Source organism: Haemaphysalis longicornis, unplaced genomic scaffold, assembly GCF_048455015.1.
Source record: "Haemaphysalis longicornis isolate Haplotype H1 unplaced genomic scaffold, Haemaphysalis longicornis Haplotype H1 scaffold_1, whole genome shotgun sequence".
NCBI classification, from domain to species: Eukaryota; Metazoa; Arthropoda; class Arachnida; order Ixodida; family Ixodidae; genus Haemaphysalis; species Haemaphysalis longicornis.
In genome coordinates this window covers 246,586,799-246,610,143 of record NW_027526203.1, presented here as the reverse complement: position 1 = coordinate 246,610,143, position 23,345 = coordinate 246,586,799, and the positions used below count along the sequence as shown (strand labels likewise).

The window sequence follows — 23,345 nt, the reverse complement described above, 5'->3', positions numbered from 1 at the left end:
GTTGTTACACAGTGTCGACACCGGTTTATGAATTAAAATAGAATAAACAGCATAGTCCAATATAATGACGAAATGGCCTACTTGGTACTGAACCTTGAACTGTGCTAGGTGTTACTACGACAAGGTGGACAAGTGGACTGGACGAGGCGCAAACTTGCAGCTGTTTATGAACACATAGCGGTTGTGAACACACGTGGAGTACACATAAGAGGACGTTGATTTTGCGCATGCGCGGCAACAAAATAAGACCAGAAGGCAACGAAGTAGACATGAAAAACCGATGTTTAACAGCAACCATGCATGTGACCACTGACTGACAACATGTGAGGACTGCCTGCGAGACTGCTTCCTTTGTCATACTGATAGCCTTCTTTGGATGATGACGCGCTCCTATTTTGACGGTGGGATGGCCGGTGTGCTGTCCCACCTTTCCGCTTCTGTGATTACGTGAAAGGCCCGCAATTATCTCACGTAAGGTGTTTAGCGCGTGCCAATATGTGCATGCCCTGAAACTTGGTGCGCACTCGTACCTTTTTCAGTGGAATGCGAGATTGTTCGATGCTTCGCCCCTTCGACTTTGTCCGATATACGCTCTCCCACACGACAGTGCGATTTTGTAGACCACACACCCGGCATCCCACAAATGTTTGCCTGCGTTTAGCCGTTGCAGTTGTAACACCTAGCGGAATATAAGATGAACCAGTATAGCTGCAGACAAGATGAAAGTGAACAGAATAAGGTGCGTAGAGTCCTAAAAGCTGCAGGTGTATTGGGTGTTTAGTGCGGAAACAAACAGCTCTTTCATCAGGGCTGTTGGTTGGGCATGCTAGATCCGGGACGGCTTCACTGCAATGCCTATCAGCTCGTCTGCGGAGCATGCGCTCCTACAATTTTTCACCTGCACATCTCCATAAAAAATGATCGCACTTCGGCATTTCCACCCACACAACCAAAAAGAAAGGTAATAAGTTGGACTACGGTCACTGTAAGATATGGAAAAGTAAGTGGCCGTGGATTGTGTGCAGTAGGCCACGGGAAAATTATGCAGGCACAAAGCTTCAGAATGTTTCGAAAACTGAACCAGTGGTATTAAAGATCTAGTTTTAAATATCAGGTGATATGCTTTGCTACGGATCGGATGTTAAAGGGAAGCTGAAGTGCTTTCCAAAAAATTTGAGTTAGATTAACAGTTATATAGTTTCTTGCGCGCTGATTCCGAATATCACATTGAAATTTATCGTACATGAGTCCAAGTGGCATTTATCTTGCAAAAAGCGCGGCCCCGTTTGAAAGACGGGCGCTTTTCGTCTTTTGACGCTACTGATTGGTTGCGCCCGTCATGACGTCAAAGGAGGACACCCTTCGGCCGCGCGGGTTGTCTGCAGCATTGCGAACGATCGCACGGTTGCCTTTGCGGCAATTTAGCTCGCAGTTTAATTTTCGCACATGACTGGAAGTTTGTTTTATAATTTCCCGTGCTGTTGGTTCAATTATCTTGGAGCTTAAATTTGCTTTACACGACAGAGAGCCCCAAAGCAGTGACTGTGACGTCGACTAGTGGGTTCCATCAAAATATTTTTGAATTAGGCAACCAGCATAGGGGGATTTTGTACCTTATGTTAATATTAGGCACTGCCTTAACTGTTTCTTATTATACACAAAACCATTTATGCCGAAGATTAATGGGCGTTTTATAAACAATCTACCAGCGAAAGCACGTACGTGCACTGCGCGAAAAAATAGCGTTCATGCGCTGTAAACGTATATGCGAGACACATCTTGCCGGTACAAGCATAAACCAACAAGCAGACTCTGCTTCCGCATTTCCTTTGTTCCTTGTCGCCCACCCCAGCCCCGTTACTCATCCCCGTACACAGACCCACACGCGCGCGCCATTTCGGCAGCGGCGCTACGGCGCCTCCGCGATTGCTAGCTGCACTTCGATGAGTGGCGTCTTACTGCTTCACGTGCATTTATTCTGAAAACACTGCAGCATACTAGTGCCTGCTCAGCATTATTGGCTGTAGAAGGGCTTGATTTTCGCTTGTGCGTTGCGCATTCTGCTACAATATTACGGCCACCTCGTTATAATTAACAGACCAGTCGGACAAGACAGTTACGTTGTAGTTACGTTACTTTAGGTAACAATCACTAAACGTTTGTGATAATGAATCGTTGGCCTGTTTCAGCATTTCTAGATTTAAGCATTTACCGCGCTAGTCGGACAGAGGCCGTATATATACTCTTCGCTCCTAATTTTTTTAGTATCATCATTATATATATCACCGACTATCACTGGAGCACACTTGAGGTTCAGTGACAACAAGTGCTTGCCAGGTTATAATATGCAGCCACACGGAATCTTGGGCAAAAAATTAGGCCCCCGCAGTCAACACAAATTATGGCACGGTGGTGGTTCGGAGTGGTGTTTTTTTTTAAATTCCAGACAAACATCCCCTTATCGTGACATGTATACTTGCAAAATAAGTAATCTGGTTGTCTTGGTTCTTTTACTTTGTAGGAATACTGGTTAGCCGGGAGAGAACTTCTATAAGGATTGGCCCCTTGTTTTAGTTTCGCCAAAAAAATGTTTTTTTGAACACTGTCCTGAGCCCATAGGGAAAGAAAACCGACGCGTTTGACGAAACAAGTATTTCCTGAACAAATGTGACTTGGTTTCTGGAATGGAACGAAACATCCCGGGCCAAAGTATAGCAGTATTCCCCATCCTTCCTAAATCTAGAATTTAATGTGAACATTCACGTCCGTCGCATAAAAAAAAAAACGCATTGGAGTGGTTTACAAAGTATTTAACGTAGTGTAGTATATTCTCTGTCATCAAGCACAGCCACCTCGTCTGTCGCTTCCGTAAGTTATCAAGCATCCCGGCGTGGCATTATTCTGCTTAAGAATACGGCATGATAACGTATGCCTCGTTTGGCGTTCGTGCATACTTTTTGAACACGAAAATTGTACAAATGAGTGCTATCAACCACAAAAAATTCCCCCGCATTTCCCCGAGGGGGAGAATGTGAAAGTGCGAATGCACGGTTGTCGGCCCGCTTGCGGCGCTTGCGCTCGGCCCCCGCAGCCCAACGCCTCGCCGCCTTCTCTGCCATCTCTTCCATCGGGTTTGTAGTATCACGTGTACACCACGCAGTTATCAAGCCGCTATAACGCCGCTGAGTCGCCAACGCACGCCGCTGATGACGTAGTTCGAATGCGTTAAAGATATAAGGCGCGTCTAACTCTGATATCATCGTCGCGTCTGTGGCTTGGTCGGTAGCGCGTCGCGCTGCGGCCCGCAACGTCCTCGGATCGAAACCTGGCGCCGGATGCTGTTTTTTCTTTAAAGAGCACTGCGGACGCCGCCGCCGACGCCGGCGGTGGATGGTTTGGGGTCGCTTATAAAGAGCATTCGCTCTTAAAAAAGAGCATGGCCGAAGCGAGGCGGCCGATCCGGCCGGAAGTCCAGGTATGACGTTTTTCAGCCGGTTTTCGCCCGCGCTCTTCGGTCTTCCGGCATCGCGCGGCGAGATGGGGGCGGGGCATCGGGCCACTTTTGTTTGCTCATTGCGCCGCTTCTATTGTATGTATTGCGAAAATATTTCGTACACATGAATTATTCAATGTGTACTTGCTGCTAGTCAACTTTTCTTTTAATTCTAAAACCGCTTCACCTTCCCTTTAAGGGAAGTAAAATGCCACAGCATGGAAGTAATAAACAAGAAAAAAATGTACTTCTGGTCATCTTACTATACCTACATAACGTGCGTGGCACATAAGGATGAAAAGGGTAGGAGATTAGTTTCCTGTCAGCGAAGATTCGCTGCGCCTGCCTGCGCTTATTCTCGCCACTGCGCTGACTGCGCCTCCGTGTGAAGCATGATAGCAAAAGCTTCGATGAAAGCTAGCGAAGCAGTTTCTGTATAGTTGACGTGACGTGAACGGCGCACTATGCTTGTTAATCGCAGCGAAGTAACAGCCTCGGCACGCTTGGACGTGTTATCTCGCCGCTGCGCTTCTGTCGCAACAATGTAAGCGTTACGGAGAGACGAACGGATGGGTGGACAACATGGCCGCCATGCTCCGCAAGCGCCTTCGAAGAATGAGTATGCCATCGCGTAGAAATTCCCCATGGTCAACCGGCACCCGGAGCCAAACTCTGTATGCACGCAAATCGCATAGCATGCGTCTTCCATGGCTTTGCTGCTGAAAATGCAGTGGCTGTTTTACCACGGCAGAGCCATGCCCTGCCGCTGATGAAGCCATAAGAGTTTTTTACTGCGGAGCAGTATACCTCTACCAGGCAAGGGTTCTGTCGCGACCGTCGGCGTCAACACAAAACTCCCGCGAACAAATAAAAGAATTTACTGGCACCTCCAAGAACAGAACTGGGAGCCGAATAGAGTAACGGAGCGGCAGCCCGTCGTCTTACCGACTAAACTCGCCCACACGAGCAGACGGGGAGACAGACAGTGCACTCAACGAACCCAGCGGCGGTTGTACCACCTGCGCGCATTCATAGCCCTTGTGTGAAGTGCAAACCGCATAATGTATGATTAACGGCGCTCACGTGGTTTGGACTAGCGTCGAACGGAACAGCGTCTTGGGAAGGGGAGGGCGGGGAGGCGCTTTTTGGCGGCGGCGCATGAAACAAGAGTGAGGGAGAGGCACTGAGAGAGACGACACCATACCCACGCGTGCCGCCCTCCTACTCACCCTTCACATGACGCTCCTCTCCGTTTTCTTTCTTCCGCTGCTGCTGCATTCAGTCGTCTCTGGTAGCTCTCTTTGTAGAGCCACGTGTGTCAATTCAAGCGACGTCACATGGGTAATCGTTGCAGGTGTCGTTTTCAGCTTCGCAGTTCAACCACCTTGACACCGTGAATTGGAGACAATTTTTTTACACAGCGAACGTCTTGAAGCGTGCGTGCACTGCACTAGCGCCTCCTGCATTCATGATGCCAGCTGCAGGAGTCCCACGGGCCAAACAAGCCCCTTCCCTGCCACTGCTACAAAACTCTCCAGTGCTTTGGTAACGTGACCAGTTGAGTTTGTGTGACACGTGGCCAAAATCCGCAACGTATGCCTATCGTTCTGCCACGTGTAAACGTAGGCAACACAAGTTTTAGTTTCACGTACGCAGAGCTTTCACGGATGATGATTGCGCATGCTTAGAACGAGTATTACGGACGTACGTAAGACTCGAAGTTTTACGTTGCAGTTCTGAAGTAGCTTCCGTACGTAGAGTTGACCAACATGGCGCCGCCTGGCCTTCCCGCTTCACAGCGATAACAGCGTCGTCTCTAATTCCTAGGTGCGATATCGTGCTCTAGGCTATTGATTTCGCCTTAAATTTTCCCATTCTAGCCCTCGCCGAAACTTTCAGTTGACAAACAGTTTTTTTTTTTCAGATAGAAGGGCGATTTTGCAGCTGTTAAGCCTGACGAAGTAGCGTTTGTCGTCGTCATAGCAACGGGCTCACGAGGTCACAAGTGGCTACAGCAGTGTGTGTGTGTGTGTTTGTGAATGGCGCTTGGAATAACGCGCGGCTATGGGCAGATAACGCGTTCATCGAGGCGGCCTACGCGCGCACCGCGCGCGTACGTGGAACTATAAGGGTTTCAAACTACATGCACATGGGCTACGTATACTTTTCACATTTGCATACGTAAACTCTGCACGCACGTGAAACTAAAACTGCCTAATGCTGCGGAGAGTCTTATTGTTATTCGATACCTCTCTACCGCGTAGACGGCTTCGAGCCCAGGGGCCCTATTCTCGACTGCACAAATTCCCAGGGAAACTGGGAATTTGCCGGAGTTTTTTCTGATTGGCTTTCAATTTTGGTCACGTGCTTCCGGTTGACAAAGCGGTGGTGTGTGCTTTCGTCATTTTAACGTTTCATGACGGTTAGGGCCACCAGATCTACAGTTTGGTTTATTTCTCTTTACTGAAAGCGCATAATTCTTGGCCGGCAGTGAAAAACTAGACTAAATGCACCGGACATGACAACGTAAGCCTGTCTTTGCTATTCAACAACAATACTGCTTGTAATACACGCCCTCTCTGTGATTGGCTGAGAGGGCGTGGTGTAATTTAAACAATTGGCGGGAACGAACACGTCACACACTGGCAACTTCAGCCTGCGTAAAATTGACGTAATGTTACTTAAACAGCTTGAAAATGGCGGATGCTTTTGCCGCGAAATAGGGCAAAAAATTTCCCCGACCTTTGGCGCCAAGAAATGTCCGTAAATTTGCAGCAGACGCAGTTTCGCATGACGCGCGGTTTAAAGAATGTTTTCTACCGAAAGGAATAATAGACTGTTTCCAAGTCAGCGATCACGGAGCATACAAATGACGTACGTGCAGTATTTTGCTTTTATGCTTGGCAATAAAATAAAAATTATTTGTTTGGCGTAACCGCAACATAAGAGGGCAGTACAAGCCTCTCCATGTCAAAGAGAACCTAATGCATGACATTTGTTCATGCTCTTCCTAGTAAGCTGCTGAGTCACATGATCGAACTCAAGAGAGAAATAACAAAGAAAAGTGACTCTTTTGTTCATTACAGCGGTGATTGAAGTTGAGCTTAACGAATAAATGAATCAGTGAGATCGGTGCGCACCGTGCTTATCAGGCGTAGCGCTTCGATGCTCTTATGTGTCATACAAGCGATGGCCGCGGCCGTCTTTTTCTGTGATCACGTCATAACCTTGTAACATAGAGACGATAGCGTGGCGGTGGTGGCGGCCGGGAAAGTGATAACGTAACAAAGCTTGCATTGAAATAGAGAGCCTTACTATGTTACTAAAAGCGATTGAAATAAATAAATATATACGGTAAAAAAATTGTGTGATGTTCTTTAGCTCGACATCCGTCTTTCGCTCGCTTTTGGATCAACGTTACTCGATCGCCTTGTGGTGTTAACACCAATTTTGACGTGCAGAGATGTGTTTCTCTTGCCAAACTCAGCTACCGTCTAAATTTTTTAACACAAGCCAAGGGTTTTGATATCTTTTATGGGCAATATTTGATACCTTAGTTGTGATCTTTGTGAGTGAAGCGTCAAATTACACTGCATGCCGTCAGAGCTATACGTGCATCACGTCACTGACTGCTTACGTTGTGCTTACGCAAAAGACATGGTGAATTGCCTGGGAATTCGTGCAGTCGAGAATAGGGCCCCAGCATTCGCTGCCAACCGCACACCGACCGCTTTCCAAGTGGCGCTGTGGTGCGCCTCTCCGCGGTCCAACTCGGTCAAGCTCCTAGCACCATCTCACTATTATTCAAAGTAGCAGGTCGGTCGGTTGGTTGGTTGGTTGGTTGGTTGATTGAGTTATTGATTGATTTATTGATTTATTGATTTATTGATTGATTTATTGATTGATTTATTGATTTATTGATTGATTTATTGGTTGTAGTGTTTAACGCGCCGACGCAACGCAGGCGATGAGGCGCGCCGTAGTGGAGGCCTCCGGATGAATTTGGACCACCTGGGGATCGTGCGCCAAAACCTCGTTCGAACACACGGGCGTTTTTGCTTTTCGCATCCACCAGAAAAGCGACCGCCACGGCCGGGAATCGACCCCGCGACCTCGTGCTCAGCAGCGCAACGCCTTAGCCACTGAGCCACCGCGGCGGGTTAAGTACCATGTGTCCCCAGCACGCGCAGAGGGAAGCACAGGCCCCGAATAGCATAAACATGTCCGTTTCCTTCCCGCGCCATGGGCATCTTACTGACTCTGTTACGCAACGAACCAAACCCAAAACGCTCGACAACGGGGGACAGCTGACAAGTCGCATTGAGCTGTGCGACTTTCCCGTTTAAATCTCCCCCGAACACGAAGGGCGTGTCATCGGTAAGGGCATGAAGCGTAGCAACGAGTGTACCACCGCTCCTTGCACCCATAAACCGTGCACGCATGCATAAACCGGCAACCCGTGATTAGGTCTGCTTAGGCGTGACATACACAGGCGAACATGTCAGTCGGAAAGTATTTCAATCGAAAGAACAATTATGGGCTCGCGTTATCGTTGTTATCGTTCCAAGCGGGCAAGGTGCTCTACACCAGGGCGGCATTCGCAACTGCTATATGAGGTGGAATTCCACGCAGCATCGGTGGCGGCTACACGTTGTGCCGCAGCGGCTAGGTCGTTTTGACGCCCATTAGCGCTTCTGTTGATTCTGCGCAATCATCTGGTAGCGGTGCTACTGCTGTTATCAGCCGAAAATGCAATTGATGAAAGATACATCGGTTGTGGCGAGGGGTATAAAAGTTATGAGAAGCGGTCGGCGGTGGCGATGAGGAGCGCAGAGGAGGCGCCGAGGAAATTGGGGCCACCGAAGTGAGAACTTGGGGGAGGGGTGAGACATATTCTGCTGCTTTGCAGTGAAAGTGCACAAAGAGTTGGTTTTTCGAAGCTGAGGCCAGAGCCTGTTTTCCGGCCGCGGAGACAGGTAGATTGGTGGTAACATCAACGCAGTCTGACGGGCTAGCTGATCTGACATGTTGGAAATAGAATTGCGCTAAAAGGACAGGACGAACAGAAGAAGACACACCACACAGCACCAACTAACAGACTGAGTTGATTTTCACGTTCATATATACTAGTATCAAGTAGACACGCGGAAACAATAGAAGTTTAAAATACAAAACTAAACCTACGAAAAGGCTAGGAAAAACCGTACACTTTCACCATGGCACACATGCCGTCTCCAAAAGATTAGACCCCATCAATAAACGCGTTTTCTCTGCACCACAACGATAGCGAAGCGACACTAATGCAAACATCATCCACGCGCACAATTTCACGCGCCTCTATTATCACGGGTCCTAGCGAGCGCCTTTCTTTTTTTTTTGTTTTAATGGAGAACACTTACAATCACGGCAATGAATGCCGGGGTGCCCACTTATCGAGTTACTAATATTATTCTTGTGCTCACGAAGTCTATCGTTTATACATGTGCCAGTTTGGCCGATGTATACTTTTTTGCGGGGCAACGGAATCAAGCAAACCACTCCCTCCGCGCAGATAACGAACTTATTTTGGTGCTTCGTGCGGCACCCATTCTCTTATTTTCGTGCGCAGTTGATCTGGCCACAAAGCTTTGCAAGCTTGTCGGGTGCAGAAAAAACCATATTCGCCCCTGCACGTCGAGCGATACGCTTAAGGTTGTGGCTCTTTTGGTTTTTCCAAAAGAGTTTTACCTTGCAAAAGCCGTTGGATTCGGTGTTTGAGCGGCGCAACAATGTCCTACTGTCCAAGGTAGAATCTGAGGCGCCTTTTCCACGACCCTTATCTGCGCGTGCGCTTTCGGGCGCCACCATTCCTTGTGGGGGCTCTCAGTTATCGCCGATACCGCTTCTAATCGATGCGACGGGACGCCGGGCTCAACTTCAAACACATACTGGTTGGCATTCTGGGTGCCCCTACAGAAGCGCTAAGTCATCGGAGGGTCTCAAGAAAAGGTACTGAATTTTGTGAACAGCGCACTCAAAGAGCGATCGACCTTCGCGCATGAAGCTAAAAAAGCGGAGCTCGGTGTGCATGCCAAGCAAGCCTCATGGCTATCACCGCGGGCGTGCTTCGTGATTGGAAGTTTGGGCAGCAGCGTCACCGTAAAACATGGTTGCAATAGCCTCCAATTGTGCTTTTCGTATTTCCCGCTACGTGCGCTCTACTTAGCCTGGAAAAGGTTCATTGGACTTGAAAAGCTTGTCCGCTCCTTATACAAACCTGAGAAACTTAACATTCATGTCTTTTTTAGCCGCAAAAATTACAAAGTGTACCAGCCGTTCAGAGAAACCGTGTCAGAAAGCGGCACTTGGCAAAAAACTGATTGCAAGATACCTACAAGATAAACTGGCAATTTTAACTAGTATACAGGCGACCCGTTTAGGGTTCAAAACTCTAACCCCAGTACTTACTATCTTAAACAAAATTCGGAACGGAGCTTTGCCGCTTGCTGAATAGACACACAGACCTTTTCTACTCCCTACCTCATGGCGAACTGCTTATTTGCGTGTAAGAATGTATTGACAAACTTGGTGTGCGTTCTTAAACAACGCAGGCATGTCTGCCGGTAGGCTTTTGGAGCCCCTGTCCGTGTACCTTAGGTCATCGCCTCCTGTATTTTTACAATGCCAAACGCATCAGCCCGGACCGGCCGACCAAGCCCTCTCCCTCTTCTCCGGCCACTCTCCCCCAATCGCCAGCCTTCCCAGTGCTTTAATCACGTGACCGGTTCATCCTGGGGCGACGCGTGGTGGAAAACGGCAACCAAGCTATTTTGTTCTGCCACTTCTCATAAGGGGCGCTGCAGTGATCACATTTTCTTTGTATGAATGTCAGATTGCTGTCGTTCGCCAACAGTGGCCGTAGACGCGGTGGATGCGCTTCAGGCCGTTGCAACGTGACGCGGCGCATTCATCGCCTCCGCTTGTTTGTTTTCTGGCCGACCTGTCTCCTTGATAGCAGCCAAGGCTAAAAATGACTGCTGATAAGGTTGATTTAAGCACCTTGGCGGCTCGGGCTGTCGGCGGCTCATGTTGTCGTCGTCCTTCGTCGTCATATTCTCATGTGGTCGCGGTACTAAAACACCAAAACACTCGCTTCCCAACGCCTCGCGCTAGAAATGTTTTATGTACGTGGGAAAAACGCTTCGCAGAACAACACACCGGAACATCGCTTTTCGTTCGCGCTTCCTTGTTTAAACCTATTCCGCGCCGTAGTCGCTTAGTCTTAAAATTTGCAGTTCTACGTTTCCAATTTCCCTTCTCCACCATCTTCATAATTGGGATGTCTGGCGCTGTGTGCTAAGAGAGACTTACAATTTTTGAATACATGTATACAGTGCATGCTTCGCCCCTCCCCAGGTTTCGTATTAGTGTACGATGGCCCGGTCATTTTTTACTCATTAGGGCCAACAAAAAAAAGTTATCGTAAGCCTACTAAGAACCTCTGACGAACTAGACAGGGATTAAAAAAAATAATAATAAAACAGCGACAAACATCGTGCTCGGCAGTTTTTATTCGGACTAATATTGAAGTGGTGTGGAATTCAAAAATTTAGAAGAAAGTAATAGATAAGAAAAGCGCTTGACGTTTGTTGGTTCCGCAAAACTGCATGCCTAAATCGCCTAAAATGCAGACGGCAGATGGGCGGGTTTTGTTTCCTGGTTTGTACAAATGAAACTAGGGCGAAGTCTAACTGAAACTTTCACAGGCTATTAATTGTTGTCGCAGAAACGTGTATTGGCACAAAGAAAAAGTATTGCGCTAATTTTATAACGGTTAAAATTAGTCTATTCGTTTTCACTAAAGCTCTTACTAATGGCCGGCGTTGTCAGGCATAATCTCTGATGACCCGCCGACGGAAATGGTTCGCTCAATACTCCAGCAAACAATTTCGCGTTATATCATTTTTGTATACTTGTACCATATATTTTTTTTTGTTTGCCTCCAATGTAAATAACCCCCCCTCGCAGCGTGTTTGCCGCGCATCGCGCATCTTTACAGCCGCTAAAACATTCAACCAGGTCGCGCAGTTTGAAGGAAATGCAAATTGGAACTCTCGCAATACGCTGGCACGGCTATATGTCCTCGAAGCGAGATTCGTCTCGAGCGTATGCAAAAAAAAAAAAAAACTTAGTAAATATAACTTCTGTCGGCGAGCATTGATAGCGTCGATATAGCTTTGAAGTTAGTTTACTGCCGTTCGTCTTGGACGCGCCACGCCCACAAATAAATCAAACATGTAGTTATTGATGGGTTTGGCGTTTGCATGGTTAAATAAAAGTACTTTTTTTTTAATACGGCGGGACATGGACGGCTGCAGGTTTAATGGGAACCATACTTTCGCGAATGTCGTACTTTATCAAAGAATGGGTTTGAGCTAATTGGTACTGCATGATCAGCAACTTCAAGCCCGAAAATTCTCGGACGCAGGACGAGATGGGCAAGGACAGCTCATGTCCTTGTCCGGAATGTCCTACATAAGAACTTTTTCCCGCTAAAATTGTTAATCGCAATTTATGTTTTTAATAACAATGGCTGCGTGAGTGTCGTTCTTAGTATTTTTACATTATTACGAAATAAAAACCTTTCAATGCCTACCATTGCTTGCCGAGTGCCCCCACAGCCAGGGCCGTGTAACACCCTGCATTTCCACAAAAAAATGCGCAACTGGCGGAAATAACACCCGTGTTTGTTTTAATTGAGTAGATTGAAATATTTGAACGAACATAATTTCGAAAAAACCGATAGAAACACAACACAAAAATTTAACAACAGCGAAGTGACGAAATAAAAAAAAATGTGCGCACCCTGCGCGCTGGCACCGTTTAAAAAAAGCCGCCTGTACTAAAGAGTTGTTCAGCGCCAAGCAGAAAGCTTTGTCACGGCGCCTAGGCGAACTGAAGCAACCAAGAAGCCGTAGCGAAGTGAACAGGCCTCAGAGGGGGAGGCCTTGACAGCCACGAATCGTCCGCTCTCGAGTTGATTTGCTGCCCCGCTAGCCCGCTCCCGGCCCGGTTTAGGGGCATGCGGCTAAAAGGAGGAAATTATTCCACGTTTTGATTGGCTCCTGAAACCCCTGTCAGTTGGGGACAAAAGTTAGGGACATTTAGGGAATTTGTTGTTGCAGCGAGCAGGCTTGATGTGGCTTCGCGCGTCGCCTCCTAGGGAATTCCCTGTAAGAAGCTGAGTGCCAGCGCATCGCCTCCTCTAAAAAGAGGAGGCGATGGCCAGTGTCTAGCAGCAGACGACGCAAGAAACGGCTGGAACTGAGGCTTCCTTTTGTAATTACTTCAATTTTTCCGGGTGTCTTGCTGAACGATTTTTTTTAATGCGGAGCGTGCCTGTCTGACCGTGTCCATGGTGTCGCCCCGAGTTTGTCCTGCGCTGGTTCTTTTATTCTTAAAAAACTTCAAAATTTCTTTCTCCTCTGTGTGTTATGCTGGCCCGCGCCAACCAATAATCAGATTTGGAGGACGTCTCCTTCATTATTTCTCCGACACTTAATTACCTCTGCATTTAAGTTTCTGCTTCTTTCAAGAACGATGAGAAAATCAGAGAAATTCCGTTCACGGCTGCGAGATTTCCTACAACCGCGCGTGTACCCGGGAGAACAGTTATCGCAATAGCAGTTTTACTTGCGCAGTGTGCCACATTTAAACTAAAAAGAAACGTAGGATAAGATACTGCCCCTTCAAGTCAGTTTCCAGATGTGGTCATTCCAAAATGCACATTTATTGGCAATAGATGGTAGCGTAGCTTATTTAGTGGCTCTAAGTCTAAACAATTTTGTGTTATTGCAGGATGCTCGATTGCTTTGACACTAGCCCTTTGTAGTAACCGATGTAAGACAAGCATTAGATTGCTTCCAACCTACAGGTTTCAAGAGCAGATGTGAAGGCCAGTATTAAAATATTCAAAATCTTTAGAACCTGATGTTGTAAGTGAACCTGCAGTGTAGCATCTCAATCTTTAATAATGTCTTCTTGTGAAGACCTTTAACATGTTCCTCAGACAAATGTCATAACTTTTCAGCTTGAGAGGTACAACTTGAATTGGTTGTGAATGTTGGCTACCTGGCAGTTCGTTTAAACTGCAGCATAAATAAGAATAAGTGACCAGGGGACGATGACGTGCAAGTGCTTGGGTATTGTCCTCCACATTATTTTTCACGTTCCTGCACAATGTAAAAGGAATATACCAAATGAAGGAGGCAGTTTTTAGTTTTATTTATTCCCAGTTTCACGGCCATAGAAGACAACATATCAGAGGTGCTCAGCACAAACATTGTAGGTGCATCCAGATGCTTGTTGAGACCCCTGTCACTGAAAAGTAAAAAAGAAATAGCATTTTGAAAACTGGTCAAGCACTACATATATTTCCTTAGGAGCCTCCCATTCACAATTCAAATGAACAAACAGCTTAAACACAGTACACTATTGTGTTGCTTGCGTGTATGTTTTTTAATATGCGTGTGGACACTAACGTTTCTGCTGTATCTTTTTTCCTTTATTTTTTTTCTTGTACGCACGTGGCAGAATTCTCTTAGGTTATTATTCTTCGTTTAATCTGCTCAGGTAACACACCCCTCATTAATGCCCGTGGGGCCATAAGGGTATCTTGAATAAATAAACATAGAACACCAAATACATGGTGCTACATCTACAAATTAACGTTTTTGTAGCAGTTAAAAAATTTTAAAATAAATAATAAAATGGCACATTTCCACACATTTCCTAATACAAATCAAAAACACGGCCAACTCCAGCTTTCTTCAAAATTTTGTATACGAGTCTCTTTGAACCAGGCAAAAAAACTGTAAACATCTTGAAAACAATTTTATTTGCACGTAAAATGCAGGCAGCTTAACTAGGGTGTCGCAGAAGCTGTTGTACAACAATGACTTACTTGCTCGTCTCTATTTTTCTGATTTTGCACTTCTACGAACAAGTCACATCCTACAGTCGCAATGAGGTTGGTCGACCTGTTAACAGTTACAAAAAAAAAAAGCTATTGTATTGTGCTTATTTCTAACATTATTTTAAAGTTCTTACTCTCACTACTGTGACACCTAAGGCTGATTCAGCTGGAGAGCACCCCTATGTTGGCAGCCAATTCTATAGTGGTATGAAGTGGCAAAGATTTGGCAAAACAAAGCCTTTTTGTGATGTAAGGATGATGCTCTACCAGGTGAGTGCAAGGGTGGAGATTGCTTCACCTTTGCACGCTAATGCATTAATCACGACTAAGTTCAGTTAGGTGTCCTCGACATTTCAAAGAAGTGCCGAGCAAAAACTGTTTTGAAGAACAACTCAGAAATACTAATGGCCAGAAATGGGCGGCCGGGCGGCCAGAATGTAACGGTCTCTCTTAACTCCAAACTAAAAACAAGTCAGCTTAAAACAAGTAAAAAATACCTTAAAGGAGTAGCACCACTATTAAACGTTCATGCATGATTAGGCTCTACTTAAAGGAGTACTTGAAATATCAAAGCTGAGATAACTATGCAAAAAGTTACCTTTGTAGCTGCAGATTTTAGTAGCAACCATTCAGTATAACATATTTTAAATCAATTTTAATATTTGCATGCACAAGAAAGCTCCGAATGAATACCCTTTCGACACTGGCATAAGCAAGATACATGGAGTGCCTCGCCATGCAGTTCGCCCCAAAATGCCGACATTAGGGCTCCAGTTAATTAGCCAACACACTGGCTGCTGATGGTGCACGCTGAACTGCCTTGTGAATCATGTCACAGTTTTGGGACTGATATCATGCAGCCCACACGCGTGCGGCCATGGCCAGCTTGGGCCACTCTAGGGCACGCATCTAGTCTGAACATGATGCAATGAGAACAGCGACATCAAGAGTGCCATTCTCTCATGGCGGCCGCCTTGGTGTTCGTTCTGTCCAAGACAAAACTGACACGAATAAACAGGGCTCAAAATAATTATATATCCTGAGGTCGACTATCTAATGTTCCATTCTATGATTCCTGGGGCGGTATTCTCGAGTTTTGTCCCTTTAGCGTCCCTTTCAAAAGTGTCCCTTTTGGCGAGTCCTGATTGGCTAAAAGCAAACAACCGGAAGTGACGTAACGCAAGCGCGGCAAACCTACTGCCAATACCCACAGCTTAACCGGAAGTACGTCACGATGAAAGGGACGCAAAAGGGACGTTTTCAAAAGGGACAGTTACGAGAATACCGCCCCTGGGCTGGTAGGCACGCATAGAAATTGGAAAAATGTAACACGAAAATTTCATACCAGTACTTTTTTAGAATATTTACATAGACAAATGAACTGCAAGCTAATGACCCTTTCTGCCAGTTGTTGCCCTCATCTGTCCACCATTCCTCAGCTGAGCATGAAAGACTGGTACAATAAAGTGTCAAGTTTACATTTGACAAGTTTGCAAGCTCAGTGATTTACATTGAACTTTTTATGATCTTTCCTTACAAGGATTTAACCTATAACCACTCCTCCCTGGCTTGGCTCATGTACAATGCTTAAGCTTCACGCACATACTGTACTTGGTACAGTTTCATTTACGAAAGTGAAGCTTCCAGCCTCTCCCTGATGTGTCTGTAGTCCACCCAAAATGCACTGCAGAAAGCCAACTTTTTCTAATGATGACGATCGTGGGTGAAGTGAAAAAACATTAAAACGCTTCCCGTGATCTGAATTGAACCTGGGTCCCTCATGTTATGAAGCTGACATCTATCCCATTGTGCCATTCCAGCACAGTCGAAGCAATCTGGATTTGCATAGAAGTGGAAAATTACACAGGAAATGTACACCTCCATCTAACGACAATGGTTGTACACTACGGAAGGTCATGGATTGCCTGCATCAGTAAAGCTCTAGAGAGCACAACTGCAGTGCATCAGACCGTCCCAATAAGAAACAGGTGTTCAGTACTGGGCTGGTTAATTTGGTGTTGGACTTGGTTTCGGAAAGCTTCACATCCCCCATTTTTGTCGTTTCAACAGATGGGCAGTTGATTTTTTGTCAAGTCTTCCCATCAGTAACTAGGACACAGCTACATATTTGGTTGTCATACTACCAGGGTGGTCTGCGAGCAGACGCAGTCTGTCTGCGGCTAATTTCGAGTGTACCACAAAACGACCCACTTGTGGAGGCATTCACCTGCTTTCCATGGGTACCCAGAAAGGATGTAGACCAAGCCTTGCTCTCCAGGCCCTGCACCAACATCGTAGGGGCCAAGTCCAAGCACTTCTTTTTTTCCACTGGAAGCCCCCTCCTATGCAGATGCTGCAGGAACAGGATTAAATGCTGTGTCAGCACAACTGAAAATTGGGTAGGCTAATAATACATCTTTGAAAAACAAAATGCGTAAAAGATGGCGACGTGGAATAAGACCACACAGGACAACCCACTACAAGAAAAAGAACACACATACAGCGCATTGTCCTGTGTTGTTTTCTGCAAAAGCAGAAGTGGGCAATCTCTGCCGCATTGTTAACAACGAGGATTATTCAAGTAAAGGGAGGAACGAGTGCAGTGTTAACCTTGCGCAGCCTTTAGTTCATTGTACGATTGGCATGGTTTACAGAATTCCGTTGTCATGTAAGTCCGTGTATGTGGGCCAGACAGGACGCTGTGTAAGCGTCCATCTCAGAGAGCACTTGTTTACGGTAACGAAATCAACGGGAGCAAATCTTCCTGCACGTGATAAAAAGTGTGGGTGCCACCCTTTGTTTGACGAGGCTGTGGTGTGTCCCTCCTGCCTGTACGCGTTATTTGTGTGCTTTCAAATTTTCAGTGGCTTTATGCCCTGCCACATCCTATTTGTCCCATATGCAGCTTCTTCCATTCACCTTCAATGTACACTTTACTGACAGCTGCTCCTGGTGCCTCCTCATAAAGGGCACAAAATGCCGCGTAACCTTCACAGCCCCTTGGACGATCTGATTCGGCCGCTGTCATTTGGTCTATCCTTTCTCTCTCCCTCTTCTGTCTTTTTTGGCTCACGATTTCACGCTTTTGTTTTTCCCTTTGGCCGCGATATCCTTACGATCTCTGTACAGAAGCGACGTTTTCCATTCATCTCCCGCAACGCAACTTAACTGCCCGAAGAGCTAGAACTCTGATGCGTGCACACGACATACTCGCGAGATTAACGTTATCAAACACATGCATACTTACGTTCGAGGCACTGCACCAACTGCACCTCACACCAGGACTGCGCTTCGGGGAGTACACGCCACCGGTTCGTTCAAACTTGAGCAATGTTATGGGCTCCTACACAAAAGGAACAACAGTGAAACGCCTGAAACTGCGGCCGGAGTGTGTGGGGACATAGCATCGTAATTTGAATTTAGCGTGTGCTGCATACTTGGAGAAACAAGGACTGGGAAAAGACAAACCACAGGCACGTTGGCTACACGAAGCAGGTGTTGGTTTGCGGGACAACGTCTGGTTTGTCTTTTTTCATTGTCTCTTCCTCGTCCAAGTATGCAGCGCACGCTAAATTTGAATTCAAGATTAAACATCCATTGTCAAAATACTATCGGGAACGAGAATGACAGCTAGGAGGCCGAGGCGGCCATGCAAACAAGAATTCACGCAGCTTTAGGTACACAGTACAGTGGTATAAACACAAAAACTACAACAAACATAAAATAACGACGTTACTGACCTTGCTGGGAAAATGAGCGCATAGATGCCCTCTTTTCCGCTCTTCCGCGTCTGTGACAGCAAACGCCAGAGACCGCCATGGCTGATCTACGCTGAGCTCAGGCTGCAAGTCTCTTGAAATGTGGTAGTAGTATGTAGGTAAGAAAGACACCTGATTGGATAGGAATATCGCACCAATACTAGCATTCACGGTATATTCACGCATTTTCAGCTTCATTTGATAGCAATCAACACAAACTGACACTGACACGCTGGGTACTGACAGCGCAAATCGTTCACTCGGGAAGGACCCAGGGAAATGCTGCGACTACTTCGGCGTTGTCCCTAGGCGCTCAAAAACAAGCTCAGTGACGTCACGTTTTGATCACGTGACCCAAGGATTTCTTTCCTCCTTTTAGCCGCTCCGGGTTTAGGGTGCCTGGATGTTCCTCCTCGCCCGCCGCTCCGTGAAGGGTGGAGACATTCTTTGCAGGGTCCCTCGCCGCCTCGACCGGTTTTCGGAGCCGCCGACCGCCATTACGAATCCCGCTACTGCGGCGGAACCACCGAATTGTGCAGCGGCCGACGTGCTGTAACTGTCTGGCCGCGATTAGCGGCTCAAAATGCCTGGTTGCTGCGTGCCTCTGTGCACAAACCACTGCAGGAATGGTTGGCGAATGTTTCTGTGGTGGTATCCTGTGCAATATTTTTAATTGATCAAGTGAAGGTGCTGAACCAGACACGTACTTTTGGGATTTCATTGCATCATTTTGAGTATTATAACGAGATGTGGCTGTGTGTAGCAAACTGGGAGACTTTCTGTTGTAATCAGTTCCCCTTGAATTATATTTCATGACTTCTCGCTTTGTTTGGTTGTGTTTGTTTGTTTTAACTTTTTACCAAATGATCCCAATCCTTTTACTTTTAATTGTGAATCGATTTTTCTTTTTTCTGATAGTTTTCTTACAAGTTCCCCTCCTCCATTTTTGCAGGTAGGTCCACTAGAGCTGTGCACGGGCCCGGGCCGGCCCGAAAGCCCGAGCTCGGCCCGACCCGCGGGCCGGGCTCGGGCCGGGTAGCATGCAATATTTCGGGCCCGGGCCGGACTCGGGCTTGAACCAAAAATTTTGTCGGGCCGGATCGAACCGGCCGGGCCGGTTCGATCCGGCCCGGGCAGTTCCTGAGGCACGGCTATCCTGTGCAGCAAATTCTAAATTGTTGGCAAGAGAAAGTTTTTTTATATTTCCGGTAAAGTGAAAACAAAAAAAAAAAGGAAGTGCTGATTCACTACCGCGCCGTTAAAAGATACGATAAAAAAACGATTGCACTTAGAAAGCCTTCACATCAGTAAAAGAAACGTCTGGGCCCCACAAGCTTAGTTCGTGCTGCTGAGCACGAGGTCGCGGGTTCCATTCCCGGCCGCGGCGGCCGCTTTTCTGATGGAAGCGAAAAACAGAAACGCCCGTGTGTACGAGATTTCGGCGCGCGTTAGATCCCCAGGTGGTCAAAATTAATCCGGAGCCCTCCACTACGGCGCACCTCATCGACTGCGTTGCGTCGGCGCGTTAAACCCTACAATCAATCAAACCATCAGCTTAGTGGGAGAGAGCGGGCCAGGAAACGAGGACACTCCAGCCACCGACTACAACATGATTGTATTTGCTCTCTCCTTTTCAAACTAAAACAAACAGAACAAACGTGGCCTGGATTTCGCAGTGTGTGCAGAGTTTGAAGAACCAATTTTCTAAGCAGAGCCCATAATTATTTCGGGCAAGAATTTTTTTAGAGCCATGACTAAAGGCAAGAAAGACCTGAAGCGCAGATAAAATCATGCTGCCAACGTAACTAGAGGGAAAGACAAAAATTTCAGCAAGGAATGGAAGAACGCAAGGTGCAATATCTGTTGAAGAATTACAATAATAAAAAAAATCACCTTACTCGGAATCATTTAAGGTATCCTCGAGTGTGCCTTGATTTCGAAGGCTGGCAAATGAAGTTACACGGCTACTGAAAAAAAAAAGCTTCTAAGTGAGGATAAGTTGTACAAAGTTCGGTCCAAGTTTAAAGGAAATTTAAATCTTAGACAGTCGTATTCGCTTTGTGCTTACGCTTTTTAGGTTAACAACAAACATCTTCAAGTTTATGTTAATATCCTGTCGGACTAGGGATGATATTTAACAACACTCTGGCGGGCTCGGGCCGGGCTCGCGCTCAGATTTTAAATATTCGTCGGGCTCGGGCCGGGCTCAATTTTTATGAATTTCTCGGGCCCGGGCCGTGTCTCTATCGGGGCGGGTCGGGCCGGGCCTAGAAATTTCGGCCCGTGCACAGCTCTAAGGTCCACCCCCTCACCCAAAATTAACTTCTGCATGCTGCGCCACTATTTAATGTACCTATTAAATGGCTTCGCCGATTAGGCATTTTTGTTCATTTACAAAGCGTTTACATTTGGTGCTTCTTGGCAGATTTTTCTTTTTTTTTTCTGTAAGTGTTAACCGTGGTGCATTAGATAAGCCTCTGCTATTTCGTCCATTCACTTTTAGCTTTTGTTTTCCCCTTGGAGATACAACTACATACACTACTACAACAACTGAGTCCTCGCTTCGCCATTTGCGCATTATCTTGCATATACAAGGTATGCTTTTTGCGGCTATGATTTTCGGCAAAGAAGGCTCATGATTAATATCAGTTAACTGCGAAATCAGACAGACTTAGTGGAAGAACAGGGCGATTCATGTAACATACCTCTCCCGCGAAGTCTTTTCACAATACTTTGCCGGTCGAACGCACTTATATAAGACGCAACTTTTTCGCAGATGAGATTTAACACCAAAACTAACGATCAAGAAGCGAGCCTCATTGATGCATTATTATGCGTGTTACATTTAAAAGTGTAGAGACATTGCGCTGACTTAAGTTTACAAAACAAAAAAGTAGGAGACGCACGTATAGAAGGTAGGCACGGATGCGCCTCTGTGTGCCGTGTTTCTCCCGCTATTTCGTCTTGTCGACTTAGCTAGCGCAGTGTTTTCACTGTTGAGACGTACAGGTCCGCGCAGAAGTAAACGGAGCACGGGAGCGGTGGCCGAATTGCATCGCTGCGCCGCGTATGGGCGCCGACGGGAACCATGGAGCGCTGGTCAAAGAGTGTGTTCGCAGTGCCCCCGCTGCCCTATCTGATATGTTTAATCGCCGCTCTGCTGACGTGTCATGCTCGGCGAGACTGTATTCAGAAGCAGCGCGGGGCTATAGAGCGGCGCTGCTTGCATTGCCGCTCGCAGGCATCAGCGGCGAACGCATCCGCTGCTTATGAGCTGGACGAAGCTGCGCGCGCCCAAAAACGTTCCTTGTTGCGCGCTCTAAAGGGCGGCATAAAATTGTAGGCCGCTGTGGTTTGGCATAGCATGTCATTGCGATATAATTAATTTTAAGCCGGCAACAAAATTGCCCAGGACGATATATAAAGCACATTCACGGATATTTCGCTGTTGGAGAAAAACATCGCGCTTCCGACATTTTTTTTTTTAATATTGAGCTTGGCCCACGTTATTGCTTCCCGTCAGTCCAGGTCTGTCCTGACGGCAGGGAAATAAAAAAAATTCCATGTGGTAGAAATTCTGTGTTACAAAACAGCGTAAAGAATAGGTACAATCGTTGCCTGCTTTTACAGCCGGCCTCACAGGGTGCATATGTTATTGTGGTATTAACCCTTTCTTCCCCGTTGACGAGGATAGCCGTCATAAGATTTTGAACCAAATTAACCGATGACGAGTATGGTAGTAATCGGTCATGACGACTATACTAATCACCGGTCTTTTTGGGGCCTTCACGGCGCTTTTCTGCAAGACACTAGGGTAATGCAGTGAAGCCATGTTATCATTCAATGTGGAGTTTAAATCTGCAACACATTCTTAACTAATACAAGGTGCTCGTTAAAAATAATAACGCCGCTTTAAATGCAAAAACAAAATATGTGCCCTATGAGGCCCGCTGTAATAGCGGGCAATGATTGTACCTATTCTTTACGGTGTTCTCTAACACAGAATTTCTACCACATGGAATTTTTTTTATTTCCCTGTCTTAAGAACAGACCTGGAGAGTGACCGGCAGCGATAACTTGGGACAAACCCAAAAGTAAAAAATAAATCCCGCAAGGGAGATTTTTTTCCCTGAACAACGAAAATGCTTGTGAATGTGCTTTTTATATTGACCAGGGCAATTTTGTTGCCGGCTAACAACTGATTATATCGCAATGACATGCTATGCCAAACCAGAGCGGCCTACAAGTTTGTGCCGCCCTTTACAGCGCGCAACAAGGCACGTTTCAGGGCGCACGCAGCTTCGTCCAGCTCATGACCAGCAGATTCGGTCGCCGCTGGTGCCTGCGAGCTGCAATGCAACCAGCGCCCCTCTATAGCCCAGCGCTGCCTTTGAAGACCGTCTCGCCGAGCATGACACGCCAGCAGAGCGGCGATTAAACATATATCAGATAAGGCGGCGGCGGCAGGGCGAACACACTCTTTGACCGGCGCTCCATGGTTCCCGTCGGCGCCCATACGCGGCGCAACGATGCAGTTCGGCCACCGCTCCCGTGCTCCGTTTACTTCTGCGCGGACCTGTACAAACAAGCCCACAAATAAGTTCTCCTTCCCTCTGGAAGCGGTTTGTGGCCACGGAATGCGTGTGCATATAAGAATCCGATAGGACATCCCCGTGCTTGCAGCGCGCTGCCCCAGCGGCGGGACCAACATGGCGGTTTCCGTAGCACACGACGCAGTTGTCTCCACCCGTCACGGAGGGGCGGCGAGGAGGAACATCCAGGCACCCTAGCCCGGTTTAGAGTTCCTGTATATAGCTCCCGCAGGGAGCTAAGAGTTGCGCAACCCTTTTCCACGCGCCGCCGTGATTGCGACACTCCGGTTATCTATGCCGCGCAGAGAAGCCCCCACTACGGCTGCGCCGCAGCCACCGACGCGGGCGGCACCGCGCCCCGCCCAGGAATCCAGCGTAGCCGCCGTAAGGCGCCGCCGACCGAAGCGCCCCCACCACTCGTCGGCCGCCGTCGGAAGCGTGGCGGTGAGGCTCCTTCACTCGCGACGGGCGGCTTTCCCGCAGCAATCCGGATAACAAAGATGGCGGTCGGTCGCGCAACTCTTAGCTCCCTGCGGGAGCTATAGACC

At 47.1% G+C, this 23,345-nt stretch overlaps 1 protein-coding gene and 1 long non-coding RNA gene across 2 annotated transcripts in view; both read right to left on the bottom strand.

Annotated features, from left to right (window-relative positions):
• The window catches only part of LOC144158482 (1-acyl-sn-glycerol-3-phosphate acyltransferase alpha-like), a 62,416-nt gene that overhangs the window by 7,664 nt on the left and 31,407 nt on the right, over positions 1-23,345 (bottom strand). The gene's annotated exons all lie outside the window — the stretch shown is intronic.
• LOC144143540 (uncharacterized) lies at positions 16,785-18,382 on the bottom strand. The gene is made up of 3 exons (XR_013317125.1): positions 18,188-18,382; positions 17,695-17,790; positions 16,785-16,800 (listed from the first exon to the last, which is right to left on the bottom strand). It is a non-coding gene; the product is annotated as an uncharacterized LOC144143540 (long non-coding RNA).